We start from the raw sequence: 13371 nt of genomic DNA on the forward strand, positions 1-13371 counted from the left end.
TCCAGTTAACCAGCATTTATTAAGTGCCTACTGTGTGCCAGGAGTTGTGGATGTGCATAACAAAGAAAGAAATGTTCCCTACCCTAAGGAGCTTCCTTTCTAATGGGGGAGACAAGTACATATGAAAATATATCCAGTATAAAGTTAATAATTAAATAAATTCCATATAAAAAGTCGTTAAATACCAGGTAGTCTGGGAGGGAGGGCTCTGGCAATGGGGGTGAGGGTAGAGGATCAGGAAACATGGTGCCTGGGGTGCATCTTAAAGGAAGAGAGCGATTTCCTGAAGTGGAAGAAAGGAGGGAGTACTTTCCAGGCATGGGAGCCAGAGCGCCATGTTCTAAAAACAAAGACCAGTCTGATTGGATTGAAGAGGGCATGAGAGGAGTGTGACATCCAATGACGATGACAACCTAAGTTGGGGCTAGGTCCTGTAGGGCTTTAGAAGCTTAATAGAGGAATTTCTTATTGGATCCTAGAAATGCAATAGGGAGCCATTGGAGCTGACTGAGAAGGGATATCACAAGGTTAGGTCTGTGCTTAAGGAAAATTATTTTGGTAGCAGAGTTCAGTGGTGAGAGACTCAAGTCAGCGAAACCAGTTAGGAAACTTTTGCAATAATTTAGGTTAGAAGCAATGAGAGTCCGAAAAAAGGTGTGTGAGTAGAGTGAAGGAGGTCAGATGGGAGGGATGTTATAGAGGTAGTGATTGGATGCTTGGAGTGAAAGAAAGTGAGGAATACAGAATAATGCCAAGATCATGAACCTGAGACACTAGGAGGATGGTGGCACCTGTGACAGAAATAAAATAGTTTGGAAAAGAGGAGAGTTTGGGGAAAAGATAATGAGTTCAGTTTTAGACTGGTGATTTTAATATGGTTGTCCAACAAATGTCCACTAGGTAGTTGGTGATCTGGAATGGTAGCTCAGGGAAGAAATAAACTGTCTATATGGATAAAGGAGTTATGGGCATAGAGATGAGAGTTAAATTCATGGGACCTGATGAAGTTACCAAGGGAAAGAGTTTAAAGGGAGAAGAGAACAAAACTGAGCACAGATCTTTGGCAAATACCTACAGTTAGGAGGCATGATGAGCCCATGACCTTACAAAAGAGACTCAGGAGTGACTAGACAGTTAAGAAAATGTCCAGAGAAAAGCTATCAGCTAGCTCCCTAGGTAATTCATTCTACTTTAACTCGTTGGTATAATGAAGAAATCTCTGGGTCTTGAATTAGGAAGACGAGTTCAAATAGGACTTCAGACATTTACCAGACATGTGACCATTGACCAGTTGCATAACCTCTGCCTGCCTCAGTTTTCCTCATCTGTAAAATGGAGATAATAAGACTTACCCTTCAGGATAATTCTGAGGATGAGATAACAGCCAACTCCTTTTAATTCTAGTGTCTTCTCTCTGTTTATTATTTCCTATTTATTACATATGTGTATGTATGTGTATAGATAGATAGATAGATAGATAGATAGATAGATAGCCTGCTTTGTGTATATTTGCATGTTGTTTTCCTCATTATATTGCAAGTTCCTTGAGGGAAATGACTGCCTTTTGCCTCTTTTTGTTTCCCCAGAACTTAACACAGTGCCTGGCACATGGTAAGTGCTTAATAAATGTTTGATTAATGTGTAAAGTGATTTGCAAACCTTAGAGCATTAGATAAATGGTATTACTACTATTACTGCTGCTGCTGCTGCTGCTATTACTACTACTAAAATACATCTCCAACTATGAGTAAGTTTTCCCTGACATCAAACCTAAATCTGGTCCTCTGAAGTTTGCACCCTTTACTTCTGGTGTTACTCTCAGAGGCCAGTCATTACAAATGGAATAAAACTTTTATTTAATCTATATATATGTATATAACCACCAGGGGGTGCTGTGTATTAGTGAAGCTGCCTATACCTCCTAATCAGGAACATGGCGCCTCGGATTTTTCAACACCACCCTGCTGGCTATGCTCTCACTATTAAGTCACTCAGAAGTCTGAGCATCAGTCTAGAACAGGGTTCTTTTTTATGTCATGGACTCCTTTGGAGGGGATTCATTTGGCAATGTCTGGTGAAGCCTATGGACCCCTTTTCATAAAATAAAATACATAGAATTACAAAGCAAACCAGTTACATTGATACACAGTTATCACAAAAATAAAATTTTTTTGAAGTTCACAGACTCCAGGTTAAGAACCAGGTTAGAAACATGTGAGCACTAACTGAATTTCTCACACTATCCCCTCACTCACTGATCATAGAATAGCTTTAGCATTACAAAGGAAGAAACTGACGCCCCTTTAGGTTAAATGACTTGCCCAATGTCACACAGGTAACAAATAGCAAAACAGGGATTCAAACTCAGCACCTCTGACTCAGGTGGGATACTGATTACTGTCAGCCACAGCAGAAAATTGTTCCTTTTTATAGTCATGCCTGTCCATGCTTAGCTCACAATTAGTGGAAGGGTTTTATGGGGGGCTTAGATAATTACTCCCCAATTCCTGGAGACAAAAATTCTCAGGGTCTCAGTTTCCCTATCTCCAGAGATTTGGAGATTATTCCCTAATACTAACGGACAGAGATTTGCTAGTTATTTCCATTCTCCAGAAATTCTTTCCATGCTCTATAACAAAAGGGAGTCAGTAGATTTGAGTTCCTTAGCTCATTCATTTGTAAGGAGAACAAGGAAACTTGTGGCGGCAGCAACATAGGGCCAAGGTTACCATCTCGGAGTCTCCTTAGCTCCATCATTGCCTGAGTGCTTTCTAGAGGTCTATAGAAGCCTCACTGTGATTTTCTTGATCCAGACTAACTACTGGGGTCATAAAGGAGTGGAGAGGTATTATTCATCCCAATCCAGCTAGAAAGGAGAGTTGAGGAAATTCCACCAGAGACTGACTAATTTTTTTTTTAATTTGCCAATACTTGAAGGGCCCTTTTGTATGCCTGAAGTAGACATGGTTGTGGACTTGATTTCCATAACATCTTAACACATGCTGGTTAGGAAGAGGCTGTACAGTGAAGCCCCACGGTGAAGCCAGTGCAGCTGGATCATACCAGCAGATGGCAGCAGGAGGGCAGAGGAACATCGGTGAATGACCATTTCTCAGGCAGAAAGGGATGGTTGGAAGGGAGGTGGAAGCCGGCAGCAGCTGGGGCCTGAGAAATGAATGGAAGGACAAGAAGAGCTCCAGAATAGCCCCAGAAAGGCAAGGTTGTCTGAAAAGTGTTCTCTTTCCCATTGGAGTGGGAATCTGTGAGAGAGTGTATCCTGTGATCCAGAGAGCAGGGTGGGGAACCTTACAACTTGATTTTCCCTTCATATTTATTCCCTAAGTGGTACAATGTAGAGGGTGGTGCACTTGGAGTCAGGAAGTCCTGAGTTTAAATCCTTCTTCAGACACTTACCAGCTCTGTGACCTTTGACAAGTCATTTAATCTCTTTCCATCTCACTTTCCACATCTGTAAAATGGGTATTATAATAGCACCTATCACACACAGGGTTGTTGTGAGGATACAGTGAAGTAATATTTGTAGAGCCCTTTGCAAATCTTAAAGTGCTATATAAATACTAGTGAATATCACTATGGCTTTTTTTGGGGGGGCTAGGCAATGGGGTTAAGTGACTTGCCCAGGATAACACAACTAGTAAGTGTTACGTGTCTGAGGCCAGATTTGAACTCAGGTCCTCCTGAATCCAGGGCCAGTGCTCTATTCACTGCACCACCTAGCTGCCCCCTATTATTGCTTTTCTATTCTTTCTAATTAAGAGCTTTGCTTTTTTGACTTATGCTTCATGCCTGGTCTATTGGTAGAGATTGTCCTAGAATGGGAGCTTCATCTGTATTTGTATTGTCAGTCATCTTGACTTTTTGTCTTGCCACTGGACTTCCATGACTATAGAGGAGATAGTGAGGCTGATGACTCTGCCTCACTTAAATCCAGTTCACTCATAAGTCAAGACATCACCCTCATGATGTCATTGGTCCTCTTTGAGAATGAAGGGGGAATAACAATTACAATTACAGTTGCCCAAACTATCTCCATACTGAACCTGGCATGGCAAGGCATCCCAGAGACCTGTGGGGCCCATGCTACCTGTTTATTGAACAAGCATTTTTTGAGTTCCTGCTATATGCTCAATGACTCCTTGTATTTAAAAAAAAAATGCAGATTGGACTCTGTCCTAGGGAAGATGAAAGAATTGGAGGAATACTCTCTAATTGGAACTTGTCACTTACCAGAAAGAAGTGTACCTTCAAAGAGTAAGAGTAGTTCAAGCAAAGAGGGAAAAGAATTCAAAGAAGCAAGGAGGAGTCTTTACTTGTGTCAGGAGATTGGACAGTGATCCTTTTTAAAAAAGTAAGATAAGGAGGACCATGGAACTCATAGTAGATAGGAGACTCTTCCCATAAAGGAAGAAACTAGATGCTTTGAGGAAGAAAGAGTTTTTGTCCTCTAAGAAACGTTGGTATCTCCATGCCATCAAGACCGAGCCCACCCAGTACTAGTCAAACAACAAAAGACCGAGTGCTGGTGGTTGATGATGCTTGCTGAGGGCTAAGGCTTCTTAGTGTGTCCCACACTGAACTTCCTAATGACAGAATCCTCATGTGAACTAGAAACAAACAACAGAGTTCTGTTCTTTTCTTTATTTCCCCTCTAGATTTAGTACCTAATAGTTTCTTTTAAAATATTTTATTGATGCTTATTTCTTTTTTTTAATATCACCATGACTTCTTTTTCCTATTCTATTCATTTCTTTTTTTAATTAATTAATTAATTTTTAATTTTCAACTTTCACTTACATAAGATTTTGAGTTTTAAATTTTCTCCTCCTCCCCCTCTCCCAAGACAGAATGCAATTTTATATAGGCTCTACTTACACATTCATATTAAACATATTTTCACATTAGTCATGATGTAAAGAAGAATTAGAACTAATGGGAAGAACCACAAGAAAGAAGAAATAAAACAAAACAACAAAGAAAAGGAGAGTCAATAGTATGCTTCCATCTGCATTCAGACTCCTAAGTTCTTTCTCTGAATGAGGATAACATTTTCCATCATGGGTCTTTTGGAGTTGTCTTAGATTACTTACATTACTGAGAAGAGCTAAGTCTATCAAAGTTAGTCATCGCACAACATGACTTTTACTGTGTACAACATGCTCCTGGTTCTGCTCACTTCACTCTGCATTAGTTCATATAAGTCTTTCCAGGTTTTTCTGAAGTCTATCTACTCATCATTTCTTATAGCACAATAGTATTCCATTATATTCATATACCACAACTTGTTCAGTCATTCCCCAATTGATGGGCATCCCCTCAAATTCCAATTCTTTGCCACCGCAGAGAGAGCTGCCATAAATATTTTTGCACATGTGGGTCCTTTTCCCATTTTTATGATCTCTTTGGGATACAGACCTAGAAGTGATATTTCTGGATCAAAGGGTATGCACAGTTTTGTAGCCCTTTGGGCATAGTTCAAAATTGCTGTCCAAAATGGTTGGATCAGTTCAAAACTCCACCAGCAATGCATTAGTATTCCAATTTTCCCACATCTTCTCCAACATTTATAGTTTTCCTGTTTTGTCATGTTAGCCAATCTGATAGGTGTGATGTGGTACCTCAGAGTTGTTTTGATTTGCATTTCTCTCATCGAGTGATTTAGAGCATTTTTTCATATGACTATAGATAGCTTTAATTTCTTCCTCTGAAAACTGCCTGTTCATATCCTTTAGCCATTTATCATTTGGGGAATGACTTGTATTCTTATAAATTCAACTTAGTTCTCTATATATTTTAGAAATGAGGCCTTCATCAGAGATGCTGGCTGTAAAATTTCTTTCCCAGCTTTCTGCTTCCCTTCTAATCTTGGTTACATTGGCTTTGTTTGTACAAAATTTTTTCAATTTAATGTAGTCAAAATCATCCATTATGCATTTTACAATGTTATCTATTTCTTGTTTGGTCATAAATTCTTCCCTTCTCCATAGATCTGACAGGGAAACTATTCCTTGTTCTCCTAGTTTGCTTATAGTATCAGCCTTTATATCTAAATCTTGTACCCATTTTGACTTTATCTTGGTATAAGGTATAAAATTTTGACCTATGCCTAGTTTCTGTCATACTATTTTCCAGTTTTCCCAGCAGTTTTTGTTAAACAGCGAGTTCTTATCCCAGAAGTTGGGGTCTTTGTATTTATCCAACAGTAGATTACTATAGTCATTGACCACCGTTTCTTGCATGCATAATCTATTCCACTGATCCACCACTCTATTTCTTAACCAGCACCAAGTAGTTTTGATGATTTCTGCTTTATAATACAATTTAAGATCTGATGCAGCTAGGTCACCTTCCCTTGCAATTCTTTTCATTAATTCCCTCGATAGTCTGGACCTTTTGTTCTTCCAGATGAATTTTGTTATCATTTTTTCTAGCTCTATAAAATAATTATTTGGTAGTTGGATCGGTATGGCTCTGAATAAGTAAATTAATTTAGGTAGAATTGTCATTGTTATTATGTTAGTTCCACCTACCCATGAGCAACTGATATTTTTCCAATTATTTAGATCTGACTTTATTTGTGTGAAAAGTGTTTTGTAATTGTGTTCATATAGTTCCTGGGTTTGTTTTGCCAGGTAGACTCCCAAATATTTTATAATGCCTACAGTAACTTTCAGTGGAATTTCTCTTTCTATCTCTTGCATGACCATGACTTCTTGATGATGCCCCAACTCCCATCCCTTTTAACAAGCGTAATCAGACGAAATAAATCAATGCATTGGTCAGATCTAAAGATGCTTATGCTGCATCTTTTGCCCACCCCTTTTCTGTAGAGAGGGGGCAGCCATACTTCCTCACCAGTCCTCTGAAGTCACCATTGGCCCCTGCACTAATCTGGGTTCAGACGTCATTCAATGTTTTCCTCTATATTTTTGTTCTGATTCTGCTTACTTTTCTCTCTATCAGTCCGTACAAATATCTCTGACTTCATATTTGCTATTGTTTTTCTTCCAACCATCATTAATTGATGAATTTTGTTTCTACAGCACTTTATATTTCCAAATATATCCCTCTCTCACAACCATCGAGTCATCCCTTATAATGATCCTGTGTAAAGAAAATGCATGAAAAAGGGAGAAAACAGCTTGGCAAAGACAACCAACATGTTAGACCATGTCTGACAGTATGTGCAATGTTCTCTCATTTCTTATGGCATGATAATATTCCACAACATTCACTCAGAGGAGGCCGGGTGATACCCTCCAAAGACCTGGGTTCAAATCTGGGATCTGCCATTTACTAACTGAGTGACCTTCGGCAAATCCCTTGACCTCAGTTTTGTCCTCCATAAAATGAGGGGGTTGGACTCACTGACTTCTGAGTTGTTTCCAGCTCTAAATCTATGATCCTAAGATCTGCCCAGATTTGTTCAGCTGCTCCCTAACCATTGGGCACATCTTCCCCCATGCAGCTATAAAAAATGCTGATATGAGTATTTTTGTATGAATAGGACCTTTCTCTCTGTCTTTGACTTCTTTGGGCTATATGCCTACTAGTGTTATGGCTGAGTCAAGGGATATTTATAGTTTATCGATTTTTTTCTTATTTAGTATAACTTCAAATTGTTTTCCAGAGCTCTTAGACTAATTCATAGCATCAACCACAGTGGTTCTGGGTACCTACTTGTCTTTCCACAGTATTGCCAACATCTACCATTTTCATCTTTTGTCATCTTTCCCAATCTCAGGGGAGCAGTGTGATATAGTGGATAGATTGCAGGATCTAAAGTCAGGAAGACCAGGATGGGAATCCTGCCTCATCTGGGTAACCATGGGAAACTCACTCCATCTCTCTGGGCCTCAGTTTCCTCATCTATAAAATGAACATCTTGGATTCAATGGCCTCTGAGGTGTCTGCCAACTTAAAATCTCCAATCCTCTGGTGGGCGTGAGGTGAAACTTTGTTGTTGTTGTTGTTTTTTCATTTCTGCTGTTGTTAGTGAATTGGGGCATTTAAAAATATGGTTATTGATCATTTGGATTTCTTTTTTTTTGTTTTGAAAACTAATTGTTCATATCTTTTCTATTGGGGAGTGGACCTTGGCCTTTGGTATTTGAATCAATTCCTTGCATATTATGGATATTAGAAGTTCACTATTTTCCTGGGGTATCTATCCAAGATGAGAGGCTTGATGGGTAGAGGATAGTGAAGTGGATTTACAGTTAGGAAGACCTGGGTTCAAACCCTCCTTCCGACATTTATCAGTTGTGTGATATTTTGATTACTATATGTCAATATAATTCATTTCTTTTATATTCCTATTATTTTATGTTATACACTTAAAAATCTTATTCTGAGAAGGAGTCTATAGGTTTCACTAGACTGCCAAAGAAGTCCATGACCCCAAAAAGCTTATGAATCTTGTGTTGGTCCAAGGAGGCTACTCCCTTGTGGGTGAGTTGTGGTTTCATAGGCCAAGGCCGAGAACCTCTTGGGAAGAGAACTGGGCTTGACTGTAACGCAGTTCAAGTGGTATTGAGTGTTTTCTCCCAGCTGCAGGAAGGGGAAGGGTGATGTATGTAGGACTCTGGAGGCCAGATGGCTCCCAGCCTGGCCCTACCTCTACAGAACCTGATGGCATTGTCTTTTCCCTTGACTAAAAGTATCGACTTCCTCCAGCTGATTTTCATGTATATTATTGTTTGGTAATTTTGGTTATGTCCAACTCTTCATGACCCCATTTGGGGTTTTCTTGGCAATGACACTGGAGTAGTTTGCTAGTTCCTTCTCCAGCTCATTTTGCAGATGAGGAAACTGAGGCAAACAGGGTTAAATGACTTGCTCAGAGCCACACTGTGTGTGTCTGAGTCAGATTGAACTCAATCTTCTTGAGTCCAGGCCTGGCACTCTATACACTGCACCACCTAGCTGCCTCTATTTTCATGTATAATGTTATGAAAAAATAAGACAGTTCATCTTTATTATTACTGATTTTAACCAACCAAAGAAACCTCATCTCTCTCTCTCTCTCTCTCTCTCTCTCTCTCTCTCTCTCTCTCTCTCTTTCTCTCTCTCTCTCTTCTCCTCCTCCTCCTTCTCCTCCTTCTTCTTCTTCTCTCCTCTCTTCCTCTTTCTCCGCCTTCTCTCTCCCTCTCCTTCTTCATCTTTCTCTCCTCTCTTTCTTTCTCCCTCCCTCCTGAAAGCAGATACTTCAATATTTTAGTGGATCTAATCACATTGATGGGAATACCCACAATGCCTTCAAAATTACATCACCTCTAGTCTAGCACATAGCCAGTGCTTAATAAATACTGGCTGAATTAATGACTGAACTCAGAGCACCCTGGGATCCTCTCCCAAAGACAGTGAGTATTGAGCAAGCAAGGTGCCACTAAATGTTGCTTTCTTCCTTTTTTTCTTTCTTTTGTGTTATATTTGAGTTCTGAGTTGTCGCTCTCCCTCTCAACTCTGCATTAGCAAAGGATACATACACACACATTCTAGTTCTTTGCCACCACAAAGAGAGTTGTTCTAAATATTTTACAACATATAGCTTTTTTTCTCTTATTCCCCGATCACCTTAGGAAACAGACCTAACAGTGGTATTGCTGGGTCAATGAGTATACACAGTTTTATAACTCTTTGGACATAATTCCAGATTGGATCAGTTCATAATTCTACCAACAGTGTATCTGTGCCCCAATTTTTCCACTTACCCTCCATTTGTCATTTTCTCCTTCTATCATTTTAGCCAATCTGATAAAACCTCACAGTTTTAATTTGCATTTCTCTAATCAATAATGATTTAGAGCATTTTCATATGACTATATATAGCTTTGATTTCTATCTCCAAAAACTACCTCTTCATATCCTTTGACCATTTGTCAACTGAGGAATGACTGACTCATATTCTTGTAAATTTGACTCCATTTTCTATACTTTTGAGATAGGAGACTTTTATCCATGTAACTGGCTATAAACCCCCTCCACCCCAATTTTCTGCTTTCCTTCTAATCTTAGCTACATTGGTTTTATTTGTACAAAATCTTTTTCATTTAATGTAATCATAATTATTTACTTTTTATCCCACAATACCCTCTATCTCTTGTTCATTCAGAAATTCTTCTCTCACCCATAAGTCTAATAAGTGATATGTTCAATGCTCTTCTAATTTACTTATGAGATCTTCCTTTATCACTAGTTATGTATCCATTTTGACCTTATCTTGGTAAAGAGTGTAAGATATTGGTCTGTATCTAGTTTCTATCAGACTCCTTTCCAGTTTTCCCAGCAACTTTTTTTTTTACCTAATAGTGAGTTCTTATCTCAAAAGCTTAGATCTTTGCATTTATCAAACATGAGATTACTATTATCATTTTTTACTCTGTATTGTATGCCTGCTCTATTCCATTGATCCACAAATCTATTTCTTAGCCAGCATCAGATAGTTGCAATAATCACTGCCTTATAATACAAGATCTGATACTGTTAGACTTCCTATACATTTTTCACTAATTCCTTTGATTTTCTTGACCTTTTGCTCTTCCAAATGCATTTTGTTTTTATTTTTTTTAGCTCAACAAAATAATTTTTTCATAGTTTAATTAGGATGGCAGTGAATAAATAGATTAGATAGAATTGTTGTTTTTATTATATTGACTTGCTTGCTCATGAACAATTAATATTTCTCCAATTATTTACATTTGACTTTATTTGTATAAAAAGTGTTTTATAATTATGTCCATATAGTTTCTGGGTTTGTCTTCATCGGTATAGTCCCAGATGTTTTATATTGCCTACGGTTATTTTAAATGAAATATCTTGTACTATCTTTTCTTGCAGGGCTTTGTTGGTGATATCTAGAAATGTTGATGATTTATTTGATAACCTGCTACTTTGCTAAAATGATTGTTTCTACTAATTTTTAGTTGATTCTCTATATTTTCTAAGCATACTATCATGTTGTCTGCAAAAAAGGATTTTTTCCTCATTGCCCATTCTGATTCCTTCAATTTTCTTCTTCTCTTATTGCTGTTGCTAGCATTTCCAATACAATATTGAGTAATATTAGTGATAATGGATATCCTTGTTTCACTCCTGATCTTATTGGGAAGGCTTCTAGTTTATCCCCATTACAGATAATGCTTTCTGATGGTTTTAGGTAGATCCTTATTATCATTTTAAGGAAAAATCCATTTATAGCTCTGCTTTCAAGTGTTTTCAATAGGAATGAGTTATATTTTATCAAAAGCTTTTTCTACATCTATTGACATAATCATATGATTTTTATTGCTTTGTAATTTATATAATAAATTATGTTAATAGTTTTCCTTATATTCAACCAACCCTGCATTCCTGGTATAAATTCTACTTGGTCACAATGTATAACCTTTGTGATATATTTCTGTAGTCTTCTATCTAGTATTTTATTTATGATTTTTGTATCAATATTCATTAGTGAAGTTGGTCTATAATTTCCTTTCTCTGTTTTTACACTTCCTGGTTTAGGTCTCAGCACCATATTTGTTACATAAAAGGGTAGGACTCCTTCTTTGCTTATTATTCCAAATAATTTATTGGAATTCATTGATCTTTTAATGTTTGGTAGAATTCAGTTGTAAATCCATCTGATCCTGATGCTTTTTCTTAGGAAGTTCCATTATAGCCTGTTCAATTTTTTTTTTCTAAAATAGGTTTATTGAGATATTTTATTTCCTCTTCTGTTAATCTGAGTAAATTTATTTTTTATAAGTATTCTTCCATATTACTTAAATTGTCAAATTTATTGGCATGTAATTGGGCAAAATAACTCCTAATAATTGCTTTAATTTTATCTTCATTAGTAGTATATTCACCCTTTTCATTTTTGATACCAGTGATTTGATTTCCTTTTCTCTCTTTTAAAAAAAATCATATTAACCAATGGTTTATTTATTTTATTGTTTATTTCCCCATAAAACCAGTGTCAAGTTTTATTTATTAATTCAATGGTTTTCTTACATTCAATTTTATTTATCTCACCTTTAATTTTCATGATTTCCAATTTGATGTTTAATTGGGGATTTAAATTTGTTTTCTTTTTCTAGTTTTTTTAAATTGCATACTCAATTCATTGGTCTACTCTTTCTGTATTTTATTCATGTAAGTATTTAAAGATATAAATTTTCCTCTGATTAACACTTTTACTGCATTCCATAGGTTTTGCTGTATTGTTTCATTATTATCATTCTCTTTAATAAAGTTATTGTTTCTATAATTTGTTCTTTGATCCCTCATTCTTTAACATTAGGTTGTTTAATTTCCAATTAATTTTTCATCTGTGTCTCCATGATCCTTTATTAAATGTAATTTTTATTGCATTATGATCTGGAAAAAGATGCATTTAATTTTTCTGCTTTTCTGCATTTGACTATTAAGCTTTTATGTCTTAATATATGGTCAATATTTATAAAAGTGCCATGTACAACTGAGAGAAATGTATGTTCCTTTCAACTCCCATTCAATTCTCTCCAGAGGTCTATCATATCTACCCTACCTAAGATTCTATCAATCTCCTTGACTCCTTTTCTTATTTATTTATTTTTGTTAGTTTTATCTAGTTCTGAGAGGGGAAAGTTGAAGTCCCCCACTATTATAGTTTTGCTATCTGTTTCCACCCATGATTCAATTACTTTTTCCTTTACAAATTTGGATGCTATAGAATTTGGTACATATATGTTTGATATATATTTTACTTCATTATCTATGGTACCTTTTAGCATAATGTAATTTCCCTGCTTATCTCTTTTAATTAAAAATCTATTTTAGCTTTAACTCTGCCTGAAATCATGATTGCTACCCCTGATTTTTTCACATCAGCTGAAGCAGCCCTTTATTTTTACTCTATATGTGTCTCTCATTTTAAAATATGCCTCTTGTAAACAACATATTGTCAGGTTCTAGTTTTTTATCCATTCTGCTACTGGTTTCCATTTTATGGATGAGTTCATCCCATTCACTTTCTTTTTCTTTTTTTTTAGGCAATTGGGGGTGATTTGCCCAGGGTCACATAGCTAGTAAGTATCAAGTGTTTGGTCTGAGGCCAGATTTGAACTCAGGTCCTCCTGACTTCAGGGCCGGTGCTCTATCTACTGTACCACCTAGCGGCCCCCCCCATTCACTTTCAAAGTTGTAATTAATAGTTGTTTATTTCCCTGTCTCCTATTTACCCCCAACACCGTTTATCCTTCTGTCTCTCTTTTTTCTCTATTCCTTCTCAGAAGTCTAATTTACTTCTGACTACTGCTTCCCTAATATGCACACCCTTCTATGAGTCCCTCCCTTATCGTATCTCCTGGCCCTCCTATTTCTCTATAA

Source organism: Vombatus ursinus, unplaced genomic scaffold, assembly GCF_900497805.2.
Source record: "Vombatus ursinus unplaced genomic scaffold, bare-nosed wombat genome assembly UNPS02014768.1, whole genome shotgun sequence".
NCBI classification, from domain to species: Eukaryota; Metazoa; Chordata; class Mammalia; order Diprotodontia; family Vombatidae; genus Vombatus; species Vombatus ursinus.